General features: G+C 38.8%; 1 protein-coding gene across 1 annotated transcript in view; it reads left to right on the forward strand.

The window, feature by feature from the left end:
• The first annotated feature begins 377 nt into the window (after positions 1 to 377).
• The window catches only part of LOC118908248 (alpha-1,4-N-acetylglucosaminyltransferase-like), an 87474-nt gene continuing 60794 nt past the window's right edge, over positions 378 to 27057 (forward strand). Inside the window, exon 1 of the mRNA XM_057498013.1 lies at positions 378 to 598. The gene's annotated coding sequence lies outside the window, so the exon portion shown is untranslated. The remainder of the gene's footprint in view (positions 599 to 27057) is intronic.

Below are 27057 nucleotides of genomic sequence, written 5' to 3' on the forward strand. Positions count from 1 at the left end.
CCTGCAGCCGTGCTTCTGTCATTGGGACATTCTTAAATTTTCCTCTAGGTGTCAGTAAAGAGCTATATGTAATGGCAATAACCAGATGGTCTAGATGGTACAGGAGAAAAACTATTCCAAATACAAATCCACTAAGAACAATAAATTCAAATTATTTAAAAATTTCTTTTTATAAAATGTAACTTGAGTGTATTTTTTGTCCTTTAAGTTCATCTTGGGGTACCCTTACCTTATATTTTTCTTTTGGCATATATACTCAAATTAAACATGTTTCATAAATGAATGTTTTTCTAGCATATTCTACAAAGAATTGGTTTGGTTTGCAAAACTGTTGCCCTGATCTTTTTTATAGACAATTGGGGATGATGACACAGCAGATAATTGGTATGAAAAGATTTACTTTGTTTTAAATTATCTGTTGTAATTGCTTCCATAGGGTTGAATCTTTCGTGATTTCACAATTCCTGGAGGTGGCCCAGCAGAACGCTCAGCCCTGTATGTGGCCATGATGGAAAAGTTGGCTCGGGTACCTTCCTTGAGTGTAGAGTCATTGCAGATGGAAGGATACAGCAGCGGGGCTGGGCACTGCAGAAGACAGGTAATGTATCACACGAAAAGTTCCTTTTCTCAAGTTCTTAGAAGTAATAGACATTAGTCAAAATAAAAACCTGTTATTTTATCCTTTTCTGAAACTTGATTATGACTTAATATCAGCCTTCAGATAGACTTGTTTTAATCATAAAATAATTTTATATTTTTAGATCAGATTTTGTTAAGCAAAAGCTTCTGTAACTGACAGCATGTAAATGAATGCAAATTTAAAGGTGTTTCAGCCTCTTCATTTAATTTACCAATATATTTTCTATACAATCTTCCCTTTTTAAGTTAGCTTAACATTTATTAAGCATGACTGTGTGTTCAATACAGGCTGAGTACTATGTTAAATATCAAGAAAATTGAAGTAAGTTCTTCTTTAAAAGAACTTAGGGTCATTTTTGGGACTATGATACATGAATCTCATTTATACAAAACATGAAAATGCTATAAGAGGGTATATGATCTAGTAGTAAATTGTACCAAGTAGCTACTCATCATGAGAGATTTTGCATTCAGAGGATAAATATCAGAATGTCCTATTACTGGGTGGAGAAAGCTTCCTGGGAGAGATACGTCTTGTTCTGTATATTTAAGGAAGGATAAAATCTAGAGCAACAGGGGAAAGATGGTGAGCATTTCAAATCAAAGAAACAGCAAAAACATATGTATGGGACTGTTCTCTTTGTATGTCTTTTTGAGGGGTTTGAGGGGAGAGAAGAGGCAATTAAGGTTCAGAGAATACTCACTATATGCCAGGTCCATGCTAGGTGAGTTGCAGACGTACTCTTATTTTTTTCTTGTATCATTAATATACAATTACATGAGCAACATTGTGGTTACTGGATTCCCCCCATTATCAAGTCCCCACCACATACTCCATTACAGTCACTGTCCATCAACGTACTAAGATGCTATAGAATCACTACTTTTCTTCCCTGTGCTATATTGCCTTCCCCATGTGCTATACTGCCCCCGCTACATTATGTGTGCTAATTGTTATGCCCCTTATTCCCCTTCTCCCTCCCTTCCTCACCTCTCCCCCCACCATCCCTTTCCCTTTGGCAACTGTTAGTCCATTCCTGGGTTCTTGGATTCTGCTGCTGTTTTGTTCCTTCAGTTTTTGCTTTGTTCTTATGCTCCAAAGATGAGTGTAATCATTTGGTCCTTGTCTTTCTCCACTTGGCTTATTTCACTGGGCATAATGTCCTCTAGCTCCATCCATGTTTTTGCAAATGATAGGATTTATTTTCTTCTTATGGCTGAATAATATTCCACTGTGTATATGTACCATTTCTTCTTTATCCATTCATCTACTGGTGGACATTTAGGTTGCTTCTATTTCTTGGCGATTGTAAGTAGTGCTGCGATAAACATAGGGGTGCATATGTCTTTTTCAAACTGGGATCCTGTATTCTTAGGGTAAATTCCTAGGAGTGGAATTCCTGGGTCAATTGATATTTCTATTTTTCATTTTTTGAGGAACCTCCATACTGCTTTCCACAATGGTTGAACTAGTTTACATTCCCACCAGCAGTGTAGGAGGGTAACCCTTTCTCCGCATCCTCACCAGCATTTGTTGTTTCAATTCTTTTGTATGTTGGCCATCCTAATTGGTGGGAGGTGATGTCTCATTGTGGTTTTAATTTGCATGTTCCTGATAATAAGTGATGTGGAGCATCTTTTCTTTTTTTTTCTTTTTTTAAAAAATTTTTAAAAAATTTGGTATCATTAATCTACAATTACATGAAAGACATTATGTTTACTAGGCACCCCCCTTCACCAAGTCCCCCACACATACCCCTTCACAGTCACTGTCCACCTGCATAGTAAGATGCTGTGAAATCACTACTTGTCTTCTCTGTGTTGCACAGCCCTCCCCGTGTCCCCCTACACTATACATGCTAATCATAATGCCCCCTTTCTTTTTCCCCTCCCTTATCTCTCCCATCCCACCCATCCTCCCCAGTCCCTTTCCCTTTGGTAACTGTTAGTCCATTCTTGGGTTCTGGGCTTCTGCTGCTGTTTTGTTCCTTCAGTTTTCCTTTATTCTTATACTCCACATATGAGTGAAATCATTTGGTACTTGTCTTTCTCCGCCTGGCTTATTTCACTGAGCATAATACCCTTTAGCTCCATCCATGTTGTTGCGAATTGTAGGATCTGTTTTTTTCTTATGGCTGAGTAATATTCCATTGTGTATATGTACCACATCTTCTTTATCCATTCATCTACTGATGGACACTTAGGTTGCTTCCATATCTTGGCTACTGTAAATAATGCAGTGATAAACATAGGGGTGAATCTGTCTTTTTCAAACTGGAGTTCTGCATTCTTAGGGTAAATTCCTAGAAGTGGAATTCCTGGGTCAAATGGTATTTCTATTTTGAGCATTTTGAGGGATCTCCATACTGCTTTTCACAATGGTTGAACTAATTTCATTCCGACCAGCAGTGTAGGAGGGTTCCCCTTTCTCCACAGCCTCGCCAACATTTGTTGTTGTTTGTCTTTTGGATGGTAGCCATCCTAACTGGTGTGAGGTGATAATCCCATTGTGGTTTTAATTTGCATTTCTCTGATGACAAACGATGTGGAGCATCTTTTCATGTGTCTGTTAGCCATCTGAATTTCTTCTTTAGAGAACTGTCTATTCAGCTCCTCTGCCCATTTTTTAATTGGATTATTTGCTTTTTGTTTGTTGAGGTGCGTGAGCTCTTTATATATATTGGATGTCAACCCTTTATTGGATCTGTCATTTATGAATATATTCTCACATACTGTAGGATACCTTTTTGTTCTATTTATGGTGTCCTTTGCTGTACAGAAGCTCTTCAGCTTGATATAGTCCCAGTTGTTCATTTTTGCTTTTGTTTCCCTTGCCTGGGGAGATATGTTCAAGAAGAGGTCACTCATGTTTATGTCTAAGAGATTTTTGCCTATGTTTTTTTCTAAGAGTTTCATGGTTTCATGACTTACCTTCAAGTCTTTGATCCATTTCGAATTTACTTTTGTGTATGGGGTTAGACAGTGATACAGTTTCATTCTCTTACATGTAGCTGTCCAGTTTTGCCAACACCATCTGTTGAAGAGACTGTCATTTCCCCATTGTATGTCCATGGCTCCTTTATCGAGTATTAGTTGACCATATATGTTTGGGTTAATGTTTGGAGTCTCTATTCTGTTCCATTGGTCTGTGACTCTGTTCTTGTGCCAGTACCAAATTGTCTTGTTTACTGAGGCTTTGTAGTAGAGCTTGAAGTTGGGGAGAGCGAGATCCCCCCTGCTTTATTCTTCCTTCTCAGGATTGCTTTCGCTATTTGGGGTCTTTGGTGTTTCCATATGAATTTTTGAAATATTTGATCAGTTCATTGAAGAATGCTGTTGGTAATTTGATAGGGATTGCATCGAATTTGTATATTGTTTTGGGCAGGATGGCCATTTTGACAATATTAATTCTTCCTAGCCAGGAGCATGGGATGAGTTTCCATTTGTTAGTGACCTCTTTAATTTCACTTAACAGTGTCTTATAGTTTTCAGGGTATAGGTCTTTCACTTACTTGGTTAGATTTATTCCTAGGTATTTTATTCTTTTTGATGCTATTGTGAATGGAATTGTCTTCCTGATTTCTCTTTCTATTAGTTCATTGTTAGTGCATAGGAAAGCTACAGATTTCTGTGTGTTAATTTTGTATCCTGCAACTTTGCTGAATTCCAATATTAGTTCTAGTAGTTTTGCAGTGGAGTCTTTCGGGTTTTTTATGTACAATATCATGTCATCTGCAAATAGTGACAGTTTAACTTCTTCTTTACCAATCTGGATTCCTTGTATTTCTTTGTTGTGTCTGATTGCCGTGACTAGGACCTCCAGTCCTATGTTGAATACCAGTGGGGAGAGTGGGCATCCCTGTCTTGTTCCTGATCACAGAGGAAAAGCTTTCAGCCTCTTGCTGTTCAGTATGATGTTAGCTGTGTGTTTATCATATATGGCCTTTATTATGTTGAAGTACTTGCCCTCTATGCCCATTTTATTGAGAGTTTTTATCATGAATGGATGTTGAATTTTATCGAATGCTTTTTCAGCATCTATAGAGAAGATCATGTGGTTTTTGTCCTTCTTTTTGTTGATGTGGTGGATGATGTTGATGGATTTTCGAATGCTGTACCATCCTTGCATCCCTGGGATGAATCCCACTTGGTCATGGTGTATGATCCTCTTGATGTATTTTTGAATTCGGTTTGCTAATATTTTGGTGAGTATTTTTACATCTTTTACATCTACGTTCATCAGAGATATTGGTCTGTAGTTTTCTTTTTTGGTGGGGTGTTTGCCTGGTTTTGGTATTAGGGTGATATTGGCTTCATAGAATGAGTTTGGGAGTATTCCCTCCTCTTCTGTTTTTTGGAAAACTTTAAGGAGAATGGGTGTTATGTCTTCTCTGTATGTCTGAGAAAATTCCGAGGTAAATCCATCTGGCCTGGTGGTTTTGTTCTTAGGTAGTTTTTTGATTAGTGATTCAATTTCCTTGCCGGTAATTGGTCTGTTTAGATTTTCTGTTTCTTTCTGGGTCAGTCTTAGAAGGTTGTATTTTTCTAGGAAGTTGTCCATTTCTCTTAGGTTTTCCAGCTTGTTAGGATATAGATTTTCATAGTATTCTCTAATAATTCTTTGTATTTCTCTGGGGTCAGTCGTGATTTTTCCTTTCTCTTTTCTGATTCTGTTGATGTGTGTTGACTCTCTTTTTCTCTTAATAAGTCTGTCTAGAGGCCAATCTATTTTGTTTATTTTCTCGAAGAACCAGCTGTTGGTTTCATTGATTTGTTCTATTGTTTTATTCTTCTCAATTTTATTTATTTCTTCTCTGATCTTTATTATGTCCCTCCTTCTGCTGACCTTAGGCCTCATTTGTTCTTCTTTTTCCAATTTTGATAATTGTGACAGTAGACTATTCATTTGGGATTGTTCTTCCTTCTTTCAATATGCCTGGATTGGTATATACTTCCCTCTTAAGACTGCTTTTGCTGTGTCCCACAGAAGTTGGGGCTTTGTGTTGTTGTGGTCATTTGTTTCCATATATTGCTGGATCTCCATTTTAATTTTGTCATTGATCCATTGATTATTTAGGAGCATGTTGTTAAGCCTCCATGTGTTTGTGAGCCTTTTAGCTTTCTTTGTACAATTTATTTCTAGTTTTATACCTTTGTGGTCTGAAAAGTTGGTTGGTAGGATTTCAGTCTTTTTGAATTTACTGAGGCTCTTTTTGTGGCCTTGTATGTGGTCTATTCTGGTGAATGTTCCATATGCACTTGAGAAGAATGTGTATCCTGTTGCTTTTGGATGTAGAGTTGTATAGATGTCTATTAGGTCCATCTGTTCTAGCGTGTTGTTCAGTGCCTCTGTGTCCTTACTTATTTTCTGTCTGGTGGATCTGTCCTTTGGGGTGAGTGGTGTGTTAATGTCTCCCAAAATGAATGTATTGCATTCTATTTCCTCCTTTAATTCTGTTAGTATTTGTTTCACATATGTTGGTGCTCCTGTATTGGGTGCATATATGTTTATAATTGTTATATCCTCTTGTTGGACTGAGCCCTTTATCATTATGTAATGTCCTTCTTTATCTCTTGTTGCTTTCTTTATTTTGAAGTCTGTTTTGTCTCATACTATTATTGCGATTCCTGCTTTTTTCTCACTGGTGTTTGCATGAAATGTCTTTCTCCATCCCTTGACTTTTAATCTATGCCAGTCTTTGGGTTTGAGGTGAGTCTCTTGTAAGCAGCATATAGATGGGTCTTGCTTTTTTATCCATTCCATTACTCTGTGTCTTTTGATTGGTGCATTCAGTCCATTTTCATTTATGGTGATTATTGAAAGATATGTACTTACTGCCATTGCAGTCTTTAGTTTCGTGGTTACCAAAGGTTCAAGGTTAGCTCGTTTACTACCTTATTGTCTAACTTAACTCACTTTTTGAGCTATTTTAAACACATTTTGATGATTATTTCTCTCCCTTCTTATTCCTCCTCCTCCCTTCTTCATATGTTGGGTGTTTTGTTCTGTGCTCTTTTTAGGATTGCTCCCATCTAGAGCTGTCCCTCTAAGATACCATATAGAGGTGGTTTGTGGGAGGCAAATTCCCTCAACTTTTGCTTGTCTGGGAATTGTTTAATCCCTCCTTCATATTTAAATGATAATCGTGCTGGATACAGTATTCTTGGTTCAAGGCCCTTCTGTTTCATTGCATTAAATATATCATGCCATTCTCTTCTGGCCTGTAAGGTTTCTGTTGAGAAGTCTGATGGCAGCCTGATGGGTTTTCCTTTGTAGGTGACCTTTTTTCTCTCTCTGACTGCCTTTAATACTCTGTCCTTGTCCTTGATCTTTGCCATTATAATTATTATGTGTCTTGGTGTTGTCCTCTTTGGGTCCCATCTCTCGGGAGTTCTTTGTGCCTCCGTAGTCTGAGCAACTACTTCCTCCCCCAGTTTTGGGAAGTTCTCTGCAATTATTTCTTCAAAGACACTTTCTATTTCTTTTTCTCTCTCTTCTTCTTCTGTTACCCCTATAACGTGGATATTGTTCCTTTCTGACTCCTTTCTTCCTGCGGGGTTCTGGGGTATGGGAGTGTTCGGGTCCCACCTTGGCCACGGCTTGTATCTTACTCCCTTCGTGTGATGTTGAGTCTCACAGATGTAGATGTATCCTGGCTGTTGTACTGCATCCACTGGTGTCTCTTTTAGGAATAGTTGTATTTATTGTATTTTCATAAATATATATTTTTTGGGGAGGAGATTTCCTCTGTACTACTCTTCCCGTGATCTTAGTGTAATCTTTATAAAGAATAAAAATAAGTGGGGAGAAAAGATGGTAGAATAGATAGACAAGGTGGAAGCATTCTCCCCCACACACACCAAGGAAGCAAATATCGCAAATACAACTAACCCTTAGGGTGATGTGAAGACCGCAGAGCAGACCACCACCCACACCTGGTAAAGAAGAGAATACCACACAGAAAAGGGTAAAGTGGTAGAGCCATGATCAATTGGGACCTCAGCCCTTACCCATCCCAGCCCAAAGGCAGAAGGAAGAATAATGGAGTGGCAAGGGGATAGGCACCCAGGAACTCTACACACCTGTCATGGGAGATCGGCTGTGGGAACACAAGTCCACATTGTAGTGGGTTTTAGTGATTTGGAGGGCTGGACACCAGGGAGAGTTGAGCACTTTGGGAGGCTGAAACTCCAGCTGCTTATGGAGGACAGGCGTGGTCCACTGGTCCTGCTGAGACCCAACACAGAGATGACAGTTTGAAAGATTTGCATGCAGTGGGAGGGGTGCCAGGGGGCAAGGGTAGGATGGAGTTCTCTCCACAGGAGAAAGGGCAGGTGGACACTTCCCCAGCCCACCCTCAGCCCAACCGGCTGGGCACTCACAGGAGCCCAAATGCTCCATGCCCCTCACTGGTGGCTCAAGCCAGACACACTTCCCTGCACACTGCACACCTGGCCACCTGTTCAGCTCAGGAACATCAGTCTTTACTGCCAGGCAGAAAGAATGAGGCTTTGCCTGTCTCAGCCCAGCTGGGGAGGGAAACCTCCCAGTGCCTACAAGAATCAGCTCCAAGAGCTCCTTCCACCTTACAGGCGGCCCAACCAATACTGCACCATGCCACTCCACTGGTACTTGGCCATGCACCCTACTGCTGTGCCTATGCACCTGCCAGCCACCCAGTTAACCCAGTATTCCAGCCATCACTGCAGGGCAGGCAGAGTTGAAGCTGCTCACAATGATCCCAGCAGAAGCAACACTGTTCTGCTCACAAAGGGCTGCTGAGGCAAACTGCCATCCAAGGTGGACTGACATAGACCACTGCCAGCAGAGAGAAAGGCAGCCCCATCCATAGCCCACCAATAGCAACTGGGGCTCCACCCCAAAGGAGAAATAGGCACTGGAATGTAAAGAGTTTTGAACTAGGCACCAGAGGACACCTTCCTTATAAAGCCATTACTCTCTAGACCAGGGGGCATAGCAGGTCTATCTAATACAAAGGAAGAAACATAGAAACCCAGACAAAATAAGGAAGCAGAGGAATATGTTCCAAACAAAACAAGAGGCTAAGACACCGTAAAGAATGCCAAATGAAAGATCACCAATCTTCTTGATAAGTATTTGAAAATAACAGTCACAAATATGCTCACTGATCTGCAGAAAAGTGTTGATGATCTTAGAGGGCATCAACAAAGAGAAGAGTTGAACAAGAACCAGTTAGAGCTGAAGAATGCAGTAACAGAAATGAAATAGACAATGGAGGGAATGAATAATAGATTGCTTCAAGTAGAGGAGACAATGAGATGAAAATTAGAAAACAGGAAAACAAGCTGAGAAACAGAGAGAAAAAAAGACTAGGAATGAAAGAATGAAAAAAGAGCTATGTGACAACACCAAATGAAACAATATTCAAATAATAGAGGTACAAGAAAAAAGAGAGACAAAGGGGTAGAAAGTCTCTGAAGAAATGTTGAAAACTTCCCCAATCTGGGAAAGTAAATAGGCATCCAGGTCCTGGAGCACAGAGAGCCCCTAACACAATGAATACAGGAAGATAACACCAAGACATAGAATAATTAAAATGACAAAGATTAAGGATAAGAGGTTTTAAAAGCAGCCAGAGAGAGAAAAGATTACTTAAAAGGGCAACCCCATCAGGCTATCAGCAGACTTCTCAATAGAAACTTTACAGGCCAGAGGGGAGTGGCATGAAATATTTAGTGTAATGAAACAGAAAGACCTTCAACCAAGAATCCTCTGCCCAGCAAGATTATCATTTAAATTTGAAGCAGATATGGGGACTTGATAATGGGGGGAATCTAGTAATCACAATGTTGCTCATGTGATTGTATATTAGTGATACCAAAATAAAAGAAAATATTTGAAGCAGATATTAAACAATTCCCAGATAAACAAAGGCTTAGGGAATTTATAACCACTAAACCAGCATTACAGGATATGTTAAAGGTACTGTTATAGATGGAAATGTTGCTAAGGCGAAAAAGTTTTCACCACTGAAAATAAGCCAAATGTAAAGGTAGTAGACCTATTAATTACCAAGCAAGCACGAAATTAAAGCAAAACAAAACCAATGTAGTAAAACCAACTATTCATGATATCAGTCAAGGGACACACAAAAAATGTATATTATGACATCTAACATAAAGTTTGGAGGAGGAAGCAAAAGAAATACTTTTAGATTGTGCTTGAAACAAAGCGATCATCAACTTAATATAGACTGATATATTTAGGAAATTACCCATGGACATTATGGTAACCAATAACCCAAAGTCTATAATAGATAAACAAAAAAGTTAAAAAAGAGAAATCCACTCACAACACTAAAGAAAACTATCAAATAAAATGAGAAGAGTATAAGAGAGTAAGAAAGGAACTACAAAAACAACCAGAAAACAATAAAATAGCAGTAAGTACATACGTATCAATAACTACCTTAAATGTGAATGGACTGAATGTGCCAATCAAAAGACATAGAGTGGCAGAAAGGATAAAGAAATAAGACCCATCTGTATGCTGCCTACAAGAGACTCATTTCACACCCAAAGACATACACAGACTAAAAGTGAAGGGATGGAAAGATATTCCGTTCAAATAAAGAGAGGAAAAAAGCAGGAGTATCAGTGCTTATGTCAGATAAAAATAGATTTCAAAACAAAGAAAGTAACAAGAGACAAAGACATTATTACATAATGATAAAGGAATCTGTCCAATAAGGGGATATAACTAGTATAAATATCTACACATCCAATATAGGAGCACCTAAATACGTAAAATACTAACAGAAATAAAGGGAGAAATAGCAGTTAAATCATATTAGGGGACATTAACACCCCACTTACATCAATGGACAGATCACCCAGACAAAAAAGAAATAAGGAAACAGGCATTGAACAACACATTAGATCAGATGGCCTTAACAAATATCTACCAAACATTCTGCCCAAAAGAAGCAGGATACACATTTTTCTCAAGTGCACATGGAATGTTCTCCAGAATAAATCACATATTAGGATACAAAAAATAAAAAAATACTGAAATTGTAAAAAACAAAACAAAAAAGCCTACAAATACATGGAGGCTAAACAACATGCTTCTCAAAAACCAGTGAACAAATCAAGCAATACATGAGAAAATGAAAACAAAAATACAACAACCCAAAATTTGTGGGATGCCACAAAAGGAGTTCTAAGAGGAACATACATAGCCAAGGCCTACCTCAAGATACAAGAACAGTCCCAAATAAATACTCTAAACTCACAAAGTAACTAGAAAAAACAAATGAAACTCAAAGTTAGTAGAAGGAGGGACATAATAAAGATCAGAGCAGAAATAAATAAAATAGAGAATAAAACAATAGGAAAAAATCAATGAAATCAAGAGGTGGTTCTTTGAGAAAATAAACAAAATAGACAAACCCCTAGCTAGACTTCTCAAGAAAAAAGAGAGTGCACAAAAAAGCAATGGTCACAATGGGTACCACAGAAATAGGATTATTAGAGAATTCTTGAAAAAAAATGCCAATAAATTGGACAACCTAGAGGAAATGGACAAATTCCTTGAAAAATGCAACCTCCCAAGGTTGATGCAGGGAGAAACAGATAACCTTAACAGACCACTTACCAGCAATGAAATTGGTTGGTAATCAAAAAACTCCGAAAAAACAAAAGTGCAGAACCAGATAGCTTTACAGATGAATTCTACCAAACTTTACCCATCCTTTTTAAAGTATTCCAAAAAGTAGAAGGGGAGGGAATACTTCCAAACTCATTCTACAAGGCCAGTATTCCTCTAATACTAAAAGCAGACAAAGACACTACAAAAAAGAAAATTATAGACCTATATTGCTGATGAACATAAGTCCTCAACAAAATATTAGCAAACGGAATTTAAAAAACACATCAAAAGGATCATCCATCATGACCAAGTGGGATTTATTCCAGGGATGCAAGGATGGTGCAATATTTGTAAATCAATCAAAGTGATACACCACATTAACAAAAAGAAGGATTAAAACCACGTTATCATCTCAATAGATGCTGAATAAGCATTTGATGACATTGAACACCCATTCATGATTTAAAAAAACTCTCAACAAAATGACTGTAGAGTGAATGTACCTCAACATAATAAAAGCCATATACAACAGACCCACAGCTAACATCATACTCAATGGAAAAAAGCTGAAGGCTTTTCCCTTAAGATTAAGAATAAGACAAGGATGTCCATTCTCACCACTTTTATTCAACATAGTACTGGAAGTCCTAGCCACAGCAGTCAGACAAGATAAAGAGATAAAAGGCATCCAGATTGGTAAGTAAGAACTTAAAACTTTTGTCTTTAACCTTCTTAGCAGCTTTACAAATGATTAATCTGCCACCTTTACCATATATTAACCTTTTCCAGAGATTTTTACAGTGGTAGGTTTTCTTGTTATTAAATAGTGCCATTTCTTTTCAGCTTAAAGAAGTCTCTTTAACATTTCTTGTAAGGAAGTTTATTGATGGTGAGCTCCTTTAGTTTTAGCTTGTCTGGAAAATTCTTTATTGCTCCTTCAATTCTGAATGATAAACTTGCCATGTATCCTTGGTCAGAAGTTTCTTGCTTTCAACACTTTGAATATATCAAAGCACTCCCTTTTGTTTGCAAAGTTGCTGCAGAAAACACTGCTGATAGTCTTATGTGAGTTCCCTTATATGTAACAAGTTACTTTTCTCTTGCTGCTTTTAAAATTCTCTCTTCATCATTCCCTTTTTTTTTTTGTGAGGGCATCTCTCATATTTATTGATCAAATGGTTGTTAACAACAATAAAATTCTGTATAGGGGACTCAATGCTCAATGCACAATCATTAATCCACACCAAGCCTAATTTTCATCAGTCTCCAATCTTCTGAAGCATAACGAACAAGTTCTTACATGGAGAACAAATTCTTACATAGTGAATAAGTTACATGGTGAACAGTGCAAGGGCAGTCATCACAGAAACTTTCAGTTTTGCTCATACATTATGAACTATAAACAGATCAAATATGAATACTCATTTGATTTTTATACTTGATTTATATGTGGATACCACATTTCTCTATTATTATTATTTTTAATAAAATGCTGAAGTGGTAGGTAGATATAAGGTAAGATAGAAAACATAGTTTAGTGTTGTAAGAGAGCAAAATGTAGATGATCAGGTGTGTGCCTGTAGACTATGAGTTAATCAAAGCTAGACAAGGGCAGTAAAACATCCACATATGCAGAAGATTTCTCTCAGAACAGGGGGGGGGTGAGGTTCTAAGCCTCACCTCTGTTGATCCCCAATTTCTCACCTGATGGCCCCCCTGCGACTGTGCCTGTCTTAGGTTGTTCCTCCCTTGAGGAATCTTACCCATCTCTGGCTAACCAGTCATCTTCCGGGGCTATACAGGGAGATGTAAAGTTGGTAAGTGAGAGAGAAGCCTTATTGTTTGAAAAGGTTAGCTTTTTACTTCTTTGCATATTTATGCCCTGTGGCTTCTATGCCCAGCATTTGTCTTGAGGTATCTTTACCGCTTGGAAGAATTATGATACTCGGTAAATTCGATATGAGGCACGAATTCTATTTAAGGGTTGTAATTAGGAAGGAAGAAGAAAAGCTATAGAAGTAGCAGGTGGAAGAAAACATGGGAAGATTGATTATTTCTTTGACATATCTTCTTGTAGAGTAACTTCAGCATGTATAGGTTTTAAACTACTAATTAAATTGCGCACACACATTAACATAATAGGAGTATAGTTACATAACTAAAGCCTACCTGTAATTACCATCCATCTCCAGTGAAACCAAGAAGACCAGTTAGGCACCTTAGGCATTTGTGAAAACTTATCTATGATATGGTGGATATTGTCCGACTGAACTTGAACAGTCTGAGAGAAATCAGACAAATTAAAACAACACATTCCTGGGGACTGTTCACATCCTATATGTTCTTTTAACAGTAAATAGTCTGTAGTTGTAAGATTTTGGAGTGCTACAATTTGCACTTCTCCTAATTCTTGGTTGAGTTCCAACAGTATAGATCCAGTCAAATTTGTTGTTTTACTGTATGCACAGGGCAGCTTAGATATCTCCTTCTTCATTCCCATGGCAAGTCCAGGAACTGGTGGGATGAGTGCATCTACACCTGTAGCAGTGCGTGGATCTTTGTTGGGATTTTTTGATGATCATCTTCTGGCATGAGTCTTCCAGGGAGTGCTGATGTTGGAAGTTCTTTTTCATATAGTATCTTAGTTCATTTTCGGGGTAGCCCAATTAGGCTTTGATCCTCTGTATAAACACAAACAGGCCCTTTGCCTACACTTTTATATGCCCTTTATACCCTTGTGTAGAACTCATTGGAGGTCACCACACAGGAACTGCCTTTTTTTTTTTTGGTATCATTAATCTACATTTACATGACAAATATTATGTTTACTAGGCTCTCCCCTATACCAGGTCCCCCCTATATACCCCTTTACAGTCACTGTCCATCAGCATAGCAAAATGTTGTAAAATCACTACTTGCCTTCTCTGTGTTGTACAGCCCTCCCCTTTCTCCCACCCCCCCATGCATGCTAATCTTAATATCCCCCTTCTTCTTCCCCCCGCTTATCCCTCCCTACCCACCCATCCTCCCCAGTCCCTTTCCCTTTGGTACCTGTTAGTCCATTCTTGAGTTCGGTGATTCTGCTGCTGTTTTGTTCCTTCACTTTTTCCTTTGTACTTATATTCCACAGATGAGTGAAATCATTTGGTATTTCTCTTTGTCCGCTTGGCTTCTTTCACTGAGCATAATACCCTCCAGCTCCATCCATGTTGCTGCAAATGGTAGGATTTGCCCTTTTCTTATGGCTGAGTAGTATTCCATTGTGTATATGTACCACATCTTCTTTATCCATTCATCTATCGATGGACATTTAGGTTGCTTCCAAATCTTGGCTATTGTAAATAGTGCTGTGATAAACATAGGGGTGCATTGGTCTTTCTCAAACTTGATTGCTGCATTCTTAGGGTAAATTCCTAGGAGTGCAATTCCTGGGTCGAATGGTAAGTCTGTTTTGAGCATTTTGATGTACCTCCATACTGCTTTCCACAATGGTTGAACTAATTTACATTCCCACCAGCAGTGTAGGAGGGTTCCCCTTTCTCCACAGCCTTGCCAACATTTGTTGTTGTTTGTCTTTTGGATGGTAGCCATCCTTACTCGTGTGAGGTGATACCTCACTGTAGTTTTAGTTTGCATTTCTCTGATAATTAGCGATGTGGAGCATCTTTTCATGTGTCTGTTGGCCATGTGTATTTCTGTTTTGGAGAACTGTCCAGTTCCTCTGCCCATTTCTTAATTGGGTTATTTGTTTTTTGATTGTTGAGGCGTGTGAGCTCTTTATATATTCTGGACGTCAAGCCTTTATCGGATCTGTCTTTTTCAAATATATTCTCCCATACTGTAGGGTTCCTTTTTGTTCTATTGATGGTGTCTTTTGCTGTACAGAAGCTTTTCAGCTTAATATAGTCCCACTTGTTCATTTTTGCTGTTGTTTTCCTTGCCCGGGGAGATATGTTCAAGAAGAGGTCACTCATGTTTATGTCTAAGATGTTTTTGCCTATGTTTTCTTCCAAGAGTTTAATGGTTTCATGACTTACATTCAGGTCTTTGATCCATTTTGAGTTTACTTTTGTATATGGAGTTAGACAATGGTCCAGTTTCATTCTCCTACATGTAGCTGTCCAGTTTTGCCAGCACCATCTGTTGAAGAGACTGTCATTTCACCATTTTATGTCCATGGCTCCTTTATCAAATATTAATTGACCATATATGTCTGGGTTAATGTCTGGATTCTCTAGTCTGTTCCATTGGTCTGTGGCTCTGTTCTTGTGCCAGTACCAAATTGTCTTGATTAGTATGGCTTTATAGTAGAGCTTGAAGTTGGAGAGTGAGATCCCCCCTACTTTATTCTTCTTTCTCAGGATTGCTTTGGCTATTCGGGGTCTTTGGTGTTTCCATATGAATTTTTGAATTATTTGTTCCAGTTCATTGAAGAATGTTGCTGGTAGTTTCATAGGGATTGCATCAAATCTGTATTTTGCTTTGGGCAGGATGGCCATTTTGACGATATTAATTCTTCCTAGCCACGAGCATGGGATGAGTTTCCATCTGTTCATGTCCCCTTTAATTTCTCTTAAGAGTGACTTGTAGTTTTCAGAGTATAAGTCTTTCACTTCTTTGGTTAGGTTTATTCCTAGGTATTTTATTTTTTTTTATGCAATTGAGAATGGAGTTGTTTTCCTGATTTCTCTTTCTGTTGGTTCATTGTTAGTGTATAGGAAAGCCACAGATTTCTGTGTGTTGATTTTGTATCCTGCAACTTTGCTGCATTCCGATATCAGTTCTAGTAGTTTTGGGGTGGAGTCTTTAGGGATTTTTACATTCCATATCATGTTATCTGCAAATAGTGACAAGTTAACTTCTTCTTTACCTATCTGGATTCCTTGTATTTTTTTGTTTTGCCTGTTTGCTGTGGCTAGGACCTCCAGTACTATGTTAAATAACAGTGGGGAGAGTAGGCATCCCTGTCTAGTTCCCAATCTCAGAGGAAATGTTTTCAGCTTCTCGCTGTTCAATATAATGTTGGCTGTGGGTTTATCATAGATGGCCTTTATTATGTTAAGGTACTTACCCTCTATTCCCATTTTGTTGAGAGTTTTTATCATGAATGGATGTTGAACTTTGTCAAATGCTTTTTCAGCATCTATGGAGATGATTATGTGGTTTTTGTCTTTCTTTTTGTTGATGTGGTGGATGATGTTGATGGACTTTCGAATGTTGTACCATCCTTGCATCCCTGGGATGAATCCCACTTGGTCATGGTGTATGATCCTTTTGATGTATTTTTGAATTCGGTTTGCTAATATTTTGTTGACTATTTTTGCATCTACGTTCATCAGAGATATTGGTCTGTAGTTTTCTTTTTTGGTGGGGTCTTTGCCTGGTTTTGGTATTAGGGTGATGTTAGCTTCATAGAATGAGTTTGGGAGTATCCCCTCCTCCTCTATTTTTTGGAAAACTTTAAGGAGAATGGGTATTATGTCTTCCCTGTATGTCTGATAAAATTTCGAGATAAATCCATCTGGCCCGGGGGTTTTGTTCTTTGGTAGTTTTTTGATTACCACTTCAATTCCATTGCTGGTAATTGGTCTGTTTAGATTTTCTGTTTCTTTCTGGGTCAGTTTTGGAAGGTTGTATTTTTCTTGGAAGTTGTCCATTTCTCGTAGGTTTCCCAGCTTGTTAGCATATAGGTTTTCATAGTAGTCTCTAATAATTCTTTGTATTTCTGTGGGGTCCATCGTGATTTTTCCTTTCTTGTTTCTGATACTGTTGATTTGTGTTGACTCTCTTTTCCTCTTAATAAGTCTGGCTAGAGGCTTATCTATTTTGTTAATTTTCTCGAAGAACCAGCTCTTGATTTCATTGATTTTTGCTACTGTTTTATTCTTCTCAATTTTATTCATTTCTTCTCTGATCTTTATTTTGTCCCTCCTTCTGCTGACCTTAGGCCTCATTTGTTCTTCTTTTACCAGTTTCGATAATCTTGACATTAGACCATTCATTCGGGATTGTTCTTCCTTTTTTAAATATGCTTAGATTGCTATATACTTTCCTCTTAAGACTGCTTTTGCTGTGTCCCACAGAAGTTGGGGCTTAGATTTGTTGTTGTCATTTGTTTTCATATATTGCTGGATCTCCATTTTGATTTGGTCATTGATCCATTGATTATTTAGGAGCATGTTGTTAAGCCTCCATGTGTTTGTGAGCCTTTTTGCTTTCTTTGTACAGTTTATTTCTAGTTTTATGCCTTTGTGATCTGAAAAGTTGGTTGGTAGGATTTCAATGTTTTTGAATTTACTGAGGCTCTTTTTGTGGCCTAGTATGTGGTCTATTCTGGAGAATGTTCCATGTGCACTTGAGAAGAATGTGTATCCTGTTGCTTTCTGATGTAGAGTTCTGTAGATGTCTATTAGGTCCATCTGCTCTACTGTGTTGTTCAGTGGTTCCGTGTCCTTACTTATTTTCTGCCCGGTGGATCTGTCCTTTGGGGTGAGTGGTGTGTTGAAGTCTCCTAGAATGAATGCATTGCAGTCTATTTCCCCCTTTAGTTCTGTTAGTATTTGTTTCACATATGCTGGTGCTCCTGTGTTGGGTGCATATATATTTAGAATGGGTATATCCTCTTGTTGGACTGAGCCCTTTATCATTATGTAGTGTCCTTCTTTATCTCTTGTTAATTTCTTTGTTTTGAAGTCTATTTTGTCTGATATTAGTACTGCAACCCCTGCTTTCTTCTCGCTGTTGTTTGCTTGAAATATGTTTTTCCATCCCTTGACTTTTAGTCTGTACATGTCTTTGGGTTTGAGGTGAGTTTCTTGTAAGCAGCATATAGATGGTTCTTTCTTTTTTATCCATTCTATTGCTCTGTGTCTTTTGATTGGTGCATTCAGCCCTTTAACATTTAGGGTGACTATTGAAAGATATGTACTTATTGCCATTGCAGGCTTTAAATTCGTGGTTACCAAAGGTTCAAGGTTAGCCTCTTTAGTATCTTACTGCCTAACTTAGCTTGCTGATTGAGCTGTTATATACACTGTCTGGAGATTCTTTTCTTCTCTCCCTTCTTATTCCTCCTCCTCCATTCTTCATATGTTGGGCGTTTTGTTCTGTGCTTTTTCTAGGAGTGCTCCCATCTAGAGCAGTCCTTGTAAAATGTCCTGTAGAGGTGGTTTGTGGGAAGCAAATTCCCTCAGCTTTTTTTTGTCTGGGAATTGTTTAATCCCACTCTCATATTTGAATGATAGTTTTGCTGGATACAGTATCCTTGGTTCAAGGCCTTTCTGTTTCATTGTATTAAATATATCATGCCATTCTCTTCTGGCCTGTAGGGTTTCTGTCAAGAAGTCTGATGTTAGCCTGATGGGTTTTCCTTTATAGGTGACCTTTTTCTCTCTAGCTGCCTTTAAAACTCTTTCCTTTTCCTTGATCTTTGCTATTTTAATTATTATGTGTCTTGGTGTTGTCCTCCTTTGATCCTTTCTGTTGGGGGTTCTTTGTATTTCCATGGTCTGTTCGATTATTTCCTCCCCAGTTTGGGGAATTTTTCAGCAATTATTTCTTCCCAGATACTTTCCATCCCTTTTCCTCTCTCTTCTTCTTCTGGTACCCCTATAATATTGATATTGTTCCTTTTGGATTGGTCACACAGTTCTCTTAATATTGTTTCATTCCTGGAGATCCTTTTATCTCTCTCTATGTCAGCTTCTATGCGTTCCTGTTCTCTGGTTTCAATTCCATCAATGGCCTCTTGCATCCTATCCATTCTGCTTATAAACCCTTCCAGAATTTGTTTCATTTCTGTAATCTCCTTTCTGGCATCTGTGATCTACCTCTGCACTTCATCCCATATCTCTTGCATATTTCTCTGCATCTCTGTCAGCATGTTTATGATTTTTATTTTGAATTCTTTTTCAGGAAGACTGGTTAGGTCTGTCTCCTTCTCTGGTGTTGTCTCTGTTATCTTTGTCTGCCTGTAGTTTTGGCTTTTCATGGTGATAGGAATAGTTTGCAGAGCTGAAATGAGTGACGGCTGGAAGAACTTCCCTTCTTGTTTGTTTGTGGCCTTCCTCTCCTGGGAGAACAGCGACCTCTAGTGGCTTGTGCTGGGCAGCTGCACGCAGACAGGGTTTCTGCTTCCTGCCCGGCTGCTATGGAGTTTATCTCCGCTGTTGCTGTGGGCGTGGCCTGGTTCGGGCCTCTGCTCCAAAGTGGTGGAGTCGCGTTGGAGGGGGAGCCTCCGGGAGGCCATTTAGCTCCGTAAGGGGCCTCCCTGCTCCCTGCTGCCCAGGGCATTAGGGTGCCCAGAGATCCCTGGATTCCCTACCTCTGGATTAAATGTCCCACCCTGCCCCTTTAAGACTTCCAAAAAGCACCTGCCAAAACAAATCAATGACCACAAAAAAAAAAAAAGAAAAAAATTTAAAAAATTTTTAAAAAAATAAATAAATAAAAAAGAACTGTTCGTTTTTATTTATTCTCTGGTGCCAGTCTCAGGCTTCTGCTCACCGGTCTTGTGCCCTGTTTCCTTAGTATTGGGGTCCCTATCCCTTTAAGACTTCCAAAAAGTGCTCACCAAAACAAAACAGAAAAAAAAAAAAATTGGCCGCTCGCTTTTCTTATGTCCTCTGGCGCCAGACCTCCGGTACCCTCTCTCCGTTCTTGCTGCCCTATTTCCCTAGTATCCAGGGCCCTGCGCACACACTGTGTCTATGCTCTGGCCCGAATGGCTGGGGCTGGGTGTTCAGCAGTCCTGGGCTGCTTCTCCCTCCCGCTCTGCCTGCTCTTCTCCCGCCGGGAGCTGGGGGGAGGGGCGCTCAGCTCCCGCGGTGCCGGGGCTTGTATCTTACCCCCTTCGTGAGGCGCTGGGTTCTCGCAGGTGTGGATGTGGTCTGGATGTTGTCCTGTGTCCTCTGGTCTTTAGTCTTGGCAGAGTTGTCTTTGTTATATTTTCATAGATATATGTGGTTTTGGGAGGAGATTTCCGCTGCTCTACTCACGCCGCCATCTTGGCTCCACCCCCCATCATTACGTTTTGACATTTTAATTGTAATGTGTCTTGGTGTGGATCTCTTTGGTTTTATCTTGTTTGGAAGTCTCTGTGTTTCTTGGATCTGCATGTCTGTTTCCCTCAGGGAAGGTTTTATCCATTATTTCTTAAAATGAGTTTTCTGCCCCTCTCTCCTTCTGGGATCCCTATAATGTGAAAGTTGTTCTACTTGACGTTATCTCATAGGTCCCTTAAACTATCTTCACTTTTTAAAATTCATGTTCCTTTTTGTTGCTTTGTTTGTGTGAAGTCCAGTGTCCTGTCTTCCAGGTCACTGATCCTTTCTTCTGCTTCTTCTAGACTGCTGTGGAATATCTCTTGTATTTTTCAGTTCAGCTATGGTATTTTTCAGCTCTGTGACTTCAGTTTGATACTTTCTTATATTTTCTGTCTCTGTTGAAGTTTTCTATGTATTTATCCATTCTCCTCCTGGAGTCAGTGAGCATATTTATGACTATTACTTTGAACTCTATCAAGTTAATTACTTATCTCCATTTCATTAAGATTATTTTCTGGGATTTTATCCAGTTTTTCCTTTGAACATATTCCTGTTTCCTCATTTTCTTGACTCTCTGTTTGTTTCTGTGTATTAGGCAAACAGCTTAGGCATAAGCCCCATTGGTTTTCAAAGGTAGATACTTTTGGGTCTTTATCTCTCTGGAGCAAATCCCAAGGATTGGGTGACTGATGCAGGGCTCAAACCCTTTTTACCTCAGGTATATGCTCTATATTTGTGAGATCCCTCCCACTTCTTTGATGGGGTTTTGGGTAGAACCACATCACTGCCTCTCCTACCAGTTAATGTGACCTTTTCACCCTTTTTTGTGGAGGAACTGTTTAGTTAGTTTTCAGGTCTTTTTCAGAGAGAATTGTCATAAATATACCTGTAGATCTGGTGTGTCCATGGAAGGAGGTGAGTTCAAGGTCTTTGTATACCACCATTTGAACCACTCATTTTAACTTTTCATTTTGAAATAATCATAGATGTACAAGAAGTTGTAAAAGTAGTACAGAACGGTCTGGTGTACCCATAATCCAGATTCCTGAAATGGATCTCACATAGTAGTTTATTATCAAAACCATGAAATTGACATTATATGCCTTTTAGGTTGAAAAGAAAAACAAAATTTTGGGAAAACTAAAAATAATAAATTTGTATGGAGCAAGTAGTAGGTGCTCAACTTATTTCAATTCTCTTCTTCCTTTCTATTATTTTCCCCTCTTCTGTTTTTCTATTGTACTTTTCTAAGACTGTTTATCAACCTTTAGTCCTCAGATAAATAAATATTAATGTGAAAGTAAGTCTTTCATTACATGTACTAAACAACTGATTGTATAGAGGATTCAAGATAGCAGCATGAGAGGTGAGACAGAGAATTTCTCCCAAAATCACACATAGCATGAAAATATAGTTAATACACCTAGCCCTAAAACAGCAACAGGAAAGAAGGCTGCACCAGACTGCATACAAAACTCACAAACAGAGCAAACCTCACAAAACAGGGTAATGTATGAAAGCCTTGATCCGGGGGGACCCCAAGCCCTTCCCCACCTCAGCTCACTGGAGGGGGGAAGAGAAATGGAGCAGGGAGGATGGAGAAAGCCTAAGACTGCTGAACACCCTGCCCTGGAGGTCTGCTTTGGAGCACAAACCTACATTGTGTGGTGTTCTGGACGTTGGTGGTGTTGGGGAGCTGGGACAGGCAGAGTTCTTGAGAGACTGAGAATCCGGCCATTTCTGGAAGATGGGGATACACATCTGGCTGCTTTGGGACAAAGGAAAGGTAGGTGGTCTGAGAGACTTCCTAGCAGTGAGAGGGCTGCTGAAGGGGCGGGGTTTCCACGGAGCTTGCAATGCAGGAAAAGGGATAGGTAGACAAGGTTGTCTGGGTACACTCTGCCCAGCAGGTTGGGAACTTTGAGGAGCTTCAGGCGCTCCATCCCCCTGGCTGCCTACTCAACTCCAAGGCCCACCACTATGACACACAGTCTGCTGTGCCTTCCTCCTGGCCTGCCGGCACCTGCTTGCAAACCGGCAGTCACAGTGCTGACATCAGGCCAGTCAGAGGGAGGCACCACCTACAACAGCTAGAGATGCCAAGCACAGAGGCTTACACCTGTGTGCTCGCCCCACTGGCTCTGACACTGGAGACAGGCACTGCAGCCCAGAATCAGGAAACTGCTCTTTCCTCCCCCCAGGCACCAGCACCACTCCCCTACGACTCCCAGCCTCACTCTAGGAGCTGAGCAGCTCCAGAGACTGGAGCTTCTGGGTACTAGAGGGCACCACATAGAATTATGAAACGTTAAAGGAACGTGTTTCAGACCAAAATCTCACAAACCCCAGAAAAAGGGCCAAATGAAACTGAATTCACCAATCTTCCTGAAAGAGAGTTATAAAAAAAAAAATCATACACATGCTCATAGAGGTATAGAAAAATATTTAAGAACTCAGTGATGAATTTAAGACAGAGATTCAATCATTAAGAAATTCTATATCTGAAATGAAACCTACAATGGAGGGATTTAAAAACAGATTAGATGTAGCAGAAGAGATGGTAAATGGGACAGAAATTAGAGAAGAGGTATACAAAGAAGCTGAGGCACAGAGAGAAAAGAGGATCTCTAAAAAAATGAAAGAATATTGAGAGAACTTTGTGACCTATCCAAACAGAACAATATCTGCATTATAGGGGTACCAGGAGAAGAAGAGAGAAAAAGGGATAGAAAGTGTTATTGAGGAGGTAATTGCTGAAAACACCCCCAATTTGGGGAAGGAGATAGTCTATCAAGCCATGGAGATGCATAGATCTCCCAACACAAGGGACCCAAGGAAGACAACATCAAGACATATAATAATTAAAATGACAAAGATCAAGGATATAGACAGACTTTAAAAAGCAGCTAGAGGGAGAAAAAAGATCACATACAAAGGAAAACCCACCAGGCTATCATCAGACTTCTCAACAGAAACCTCACATACCAGAAGGGAGTGGCATGGTATTTCTATTGCAAAGAAGCAGAAGGGCCTTGAACCAAAAATACTCTACCCAGCAAGGTTATCATTTAAATTTGAAGGAGGGATTAAACAATTTTCAGATAAGCAAAAGCTGAGAGAATTTACGTCCCATAAACGACCTGTACTCTGCATTTTGGAGGGATTGCTATAGATGGAAGTATTCCTAAGACTAAATAGATGTCACCAGGGAAAATAAAGTGACAACAAAGTAGAACAATTAATTACTAAGCAGAGGCAAAATCAAATCAACTACCCCCAAAGTCAATCAAGGGATACACAAGAGTACAGAATATGATACCTAATGTATAAAGAATGGAGGAGAAAGAAAAAGGAGGAAAAAAAAAAGAACCTTTAGGTTGTGTTTGTAATAGCATATGGAGTTAAATTAGACTGTTAGATAGTAACGGAATTACCCTTGAACCTTTGGTAACCACAAATCTAAAGCCTGCAATGGCAATAAGTACATACCTATTAATAGTCACCCTAAATGGAAAGGGTCTGAATGTACCAATCAAAAGACACAGAGTCACTGAATGGATAAAAAAAAACAAGACGCATCTATATGCTGCCTACAAGAGACTCACTTCAAACCCAAAGACATACACAGATTGTAAGTAAAGGGATGAAAATAGATACTTCATGTAACTAATAGGAAGAAAAAAGCAGGAGTTGCAGTACTTGTATCAGACAAAATAGACTTCAAAACAAAGAAAGTCACAAGAGACAAAGGACATTACATAATGATAAAGGGGTCAGTCCAACAAGAGGATATAACTATTATATAAGTATCTATGCACCCAACACAGGAGTACCTACATATGTGAAACAAATTCTAACAGAATTAAAAGGGGAAATACAATGCAATGCATTCATTTTAGGAGACTTTGGCATATCACTCACTCCAAAGGACAGATCAACTTGTCAGAAAATAAGTAAAGAAACAGAAGTACTGAACAACATATTAGAACAGATGGACCTAACAGACATCTACAGAATACTTCATCCAAAAGCAATAGGATACACATTCTTCTCAGGTGCACATGGAACATTTTCAAGAATAGATCATACACTAGACCACAAAAAGAGTCTCAGTAAATACAAAAAGATTGAAATTGTACAAATCAGCTTCTAAGATCACAAAGGTATGAAACTAGAAATAAATTACACAAAGAAAACAAAAAAGCCCACAAACACATGGAGGCTTTATAACATGCTCCTAAATAATCAGTGGATCAATGAACAAATAAAAACAAAGATCAAGCAACATATGGAGACAAATGTAAACAATAATTCAACACCACAGTATCTGTGGGACACAGCAAATGCCATGCTTAAAGGGAAATGTATTGCAATACAGGCCTACCTCAGGAAAGAAGAACAATCCCATATGAACAGTCTAAGCTCACAATTAATGAAACTAGAAAAGGAAGGACAAATGAGTCCCAAAGTCAATAGAAGGAGGGACATAATAAAGATTAGAGCAGAAATAAATAAAATCAAGAAGAATAAAACAATAGAAAGAATCAATGAAAGCAGGAGTTAGTTGTTTGAGAACATAAACAAAATAGATAAACCCCTAGCCAGATTTATCAAGAAACAAAGAGTCTACACACATAAACAGAATCATAAATGAGAAAGGAAAAATCACTATGGACACCACAGAAATACAAAGAATTATGAGAGAATACTATGAAAAATTAAGTGATAACAAACTGAATAACCTAGAAGAAATGGATAACTTTGTAGAAAAATACAACCTTCCAAGGCTTACCCAGGAAGAAACAGAAAATCTGTATAGATCAATTACCAGAAAGGAAATTGAACTGGTAATCAAAAACCTACCTAAGAACAAAACCCCTGGACCAGATGGTTTCACTGCTGAATTTTATTGAACATTTAGTGAAGACCTAATACTCATCCTCCTTAAAGTTCTCCAAAAAGTAGAAGAGGGGGGAATACTCCCAAACTCATTCTATGAGGCCAAAATCTCTATAATAGCAAAACCAGGCAAAGACACCACACACAAAAAAGAAAATTACAGACCAGTATCCCTGATGAACATAGATGCAAAAATACTCAACAAAATATTAGCAAACCGAATTCAAAAATACATCAAGAGGATCATACACCACGGTCAAGTGGCATTCACCCCAGGGATGCAAGGATGGCACAACATTGAAAAATCCATCAACATCATCCACCACATCAACACAAAAAAGGATGAACACCACACGTTTATCTCCATAGATGCTGGAAAAGCATTCGACAAAATTCAACATCCATTCATAATAAAAACTCTTAAAATTGGTATAGAGGGCAAGTACCTCAACATAATAAGGGCCATATATGACAAACCCACAGCCAATATTGTACTTCACAGCAAGAAGCTAAAAGCTTTTCCTTTAAGATCAGGAACAAAACAAGAATGCCTACTCTCCCCACTTTTATTCAACATTGTTCTGGAGGTCTTAGCCACAGCAATCAGACAACACAAAGAAAAGAAAGGCATTCAGATTGTCAAGAAAGAAGTCAAACTGTCCCTGTTTGCAGATGACATTATATTGTATATAAAAAAACTAAAGAAACAACTCAAAAACTACTAGATCTAATATCTGAATTCAGCAAAGTTGCGTGATACAAAATTAAAACACAGAAATCTGTTGCATTTCTATACACTAATGATGAATTAGCAGAAAGAGAAATCAGGAAAACAATTCCATTCACAATAGCGTCAAAAAGAATAAAATACCTAGGAATAAACCTAATGAAGGAAGTGAAAGACCTGTACTCTGAAAACTACAAGACACTCGGAAGAGAAATTAAGGAAGGTACCAATAAATGGAAACACATCCCATGCTCATGGATAGGAAGAATTAATATTGTCAAAATGGCCATCCTGCCTATATACAGTTTCAGTGCAATCCGTATCAAAATACCAACAGCATTCTTCAATGAACTAGAGAAATTGTTCTAAAATTCATATGGAACCACAAAAGACTCCGAATAGCCAAAGCAATCCTGAGAAGGAAGAATAAATTAGGGGAATTTATGCTTTCTGACTTCAAGCTCTACTACAAAGCCATAGTAATCAAGGCAATTTGGTACTGGCACAAGAACAGACCCATAGACCAATGGAACAGACTAGAGAGCCCTGATATAAACCCAACCATATATGGCCAATTAATATATGATAAAGGAGCCATGGACATACAGTGGGGAAATGACAGCCTCTTCAACAGCTGGTGTTGGCAAAACTGGACAGCTAAATGTAAGAGAATGAAACTGGATTATTGTCTAACCCCATACACAAAAGCAAACTCAAAATGGATCAAAGACCTGAATGGAAGTCATGAAACCACAAAACCAAGACATAGGCAAAAATCTCTTGGACATAAACATGAGTGACTTCTTCATGAACATATCTCCCCAGGGAAGGGAAACAAAAGCAAAAATGAACAAGTGGGACTATATCAAACTGAAAGGCTTCTTACAGCAAAGGACAACATCAGTAGAACACAAAGACTTCCTACAGTGTGGGAGAATATATTCATAAATGACATATCCAATAAGGGGTTGACATCCAAATTATATAAAGAGCTCACGCACCTCAACAAACAGAAAGCAAATAATCCAATTAAAAAATGGCAGAGGAGCTGAACAGACACTTCTCCAAAGAAGAAATTCAGATGGTCAACAGGCACATGAAAAGATGCTCCACAT

Source organism: Manis pentadactyla, chromosome 1 (genome assembly GCF_030020395.1).
Source record: "Manis pentadactyla isolate mManPen7 chromosome 1, mManPen7.hap1, whole genome shotgun sequence".
Classification (NCBI taxonomy): domain Eukaryota; kingdom Metazoa; phylum Chordata; class Mammalia; order Pholidota; family Manidae; genus Manis; species Manis pentadactyla.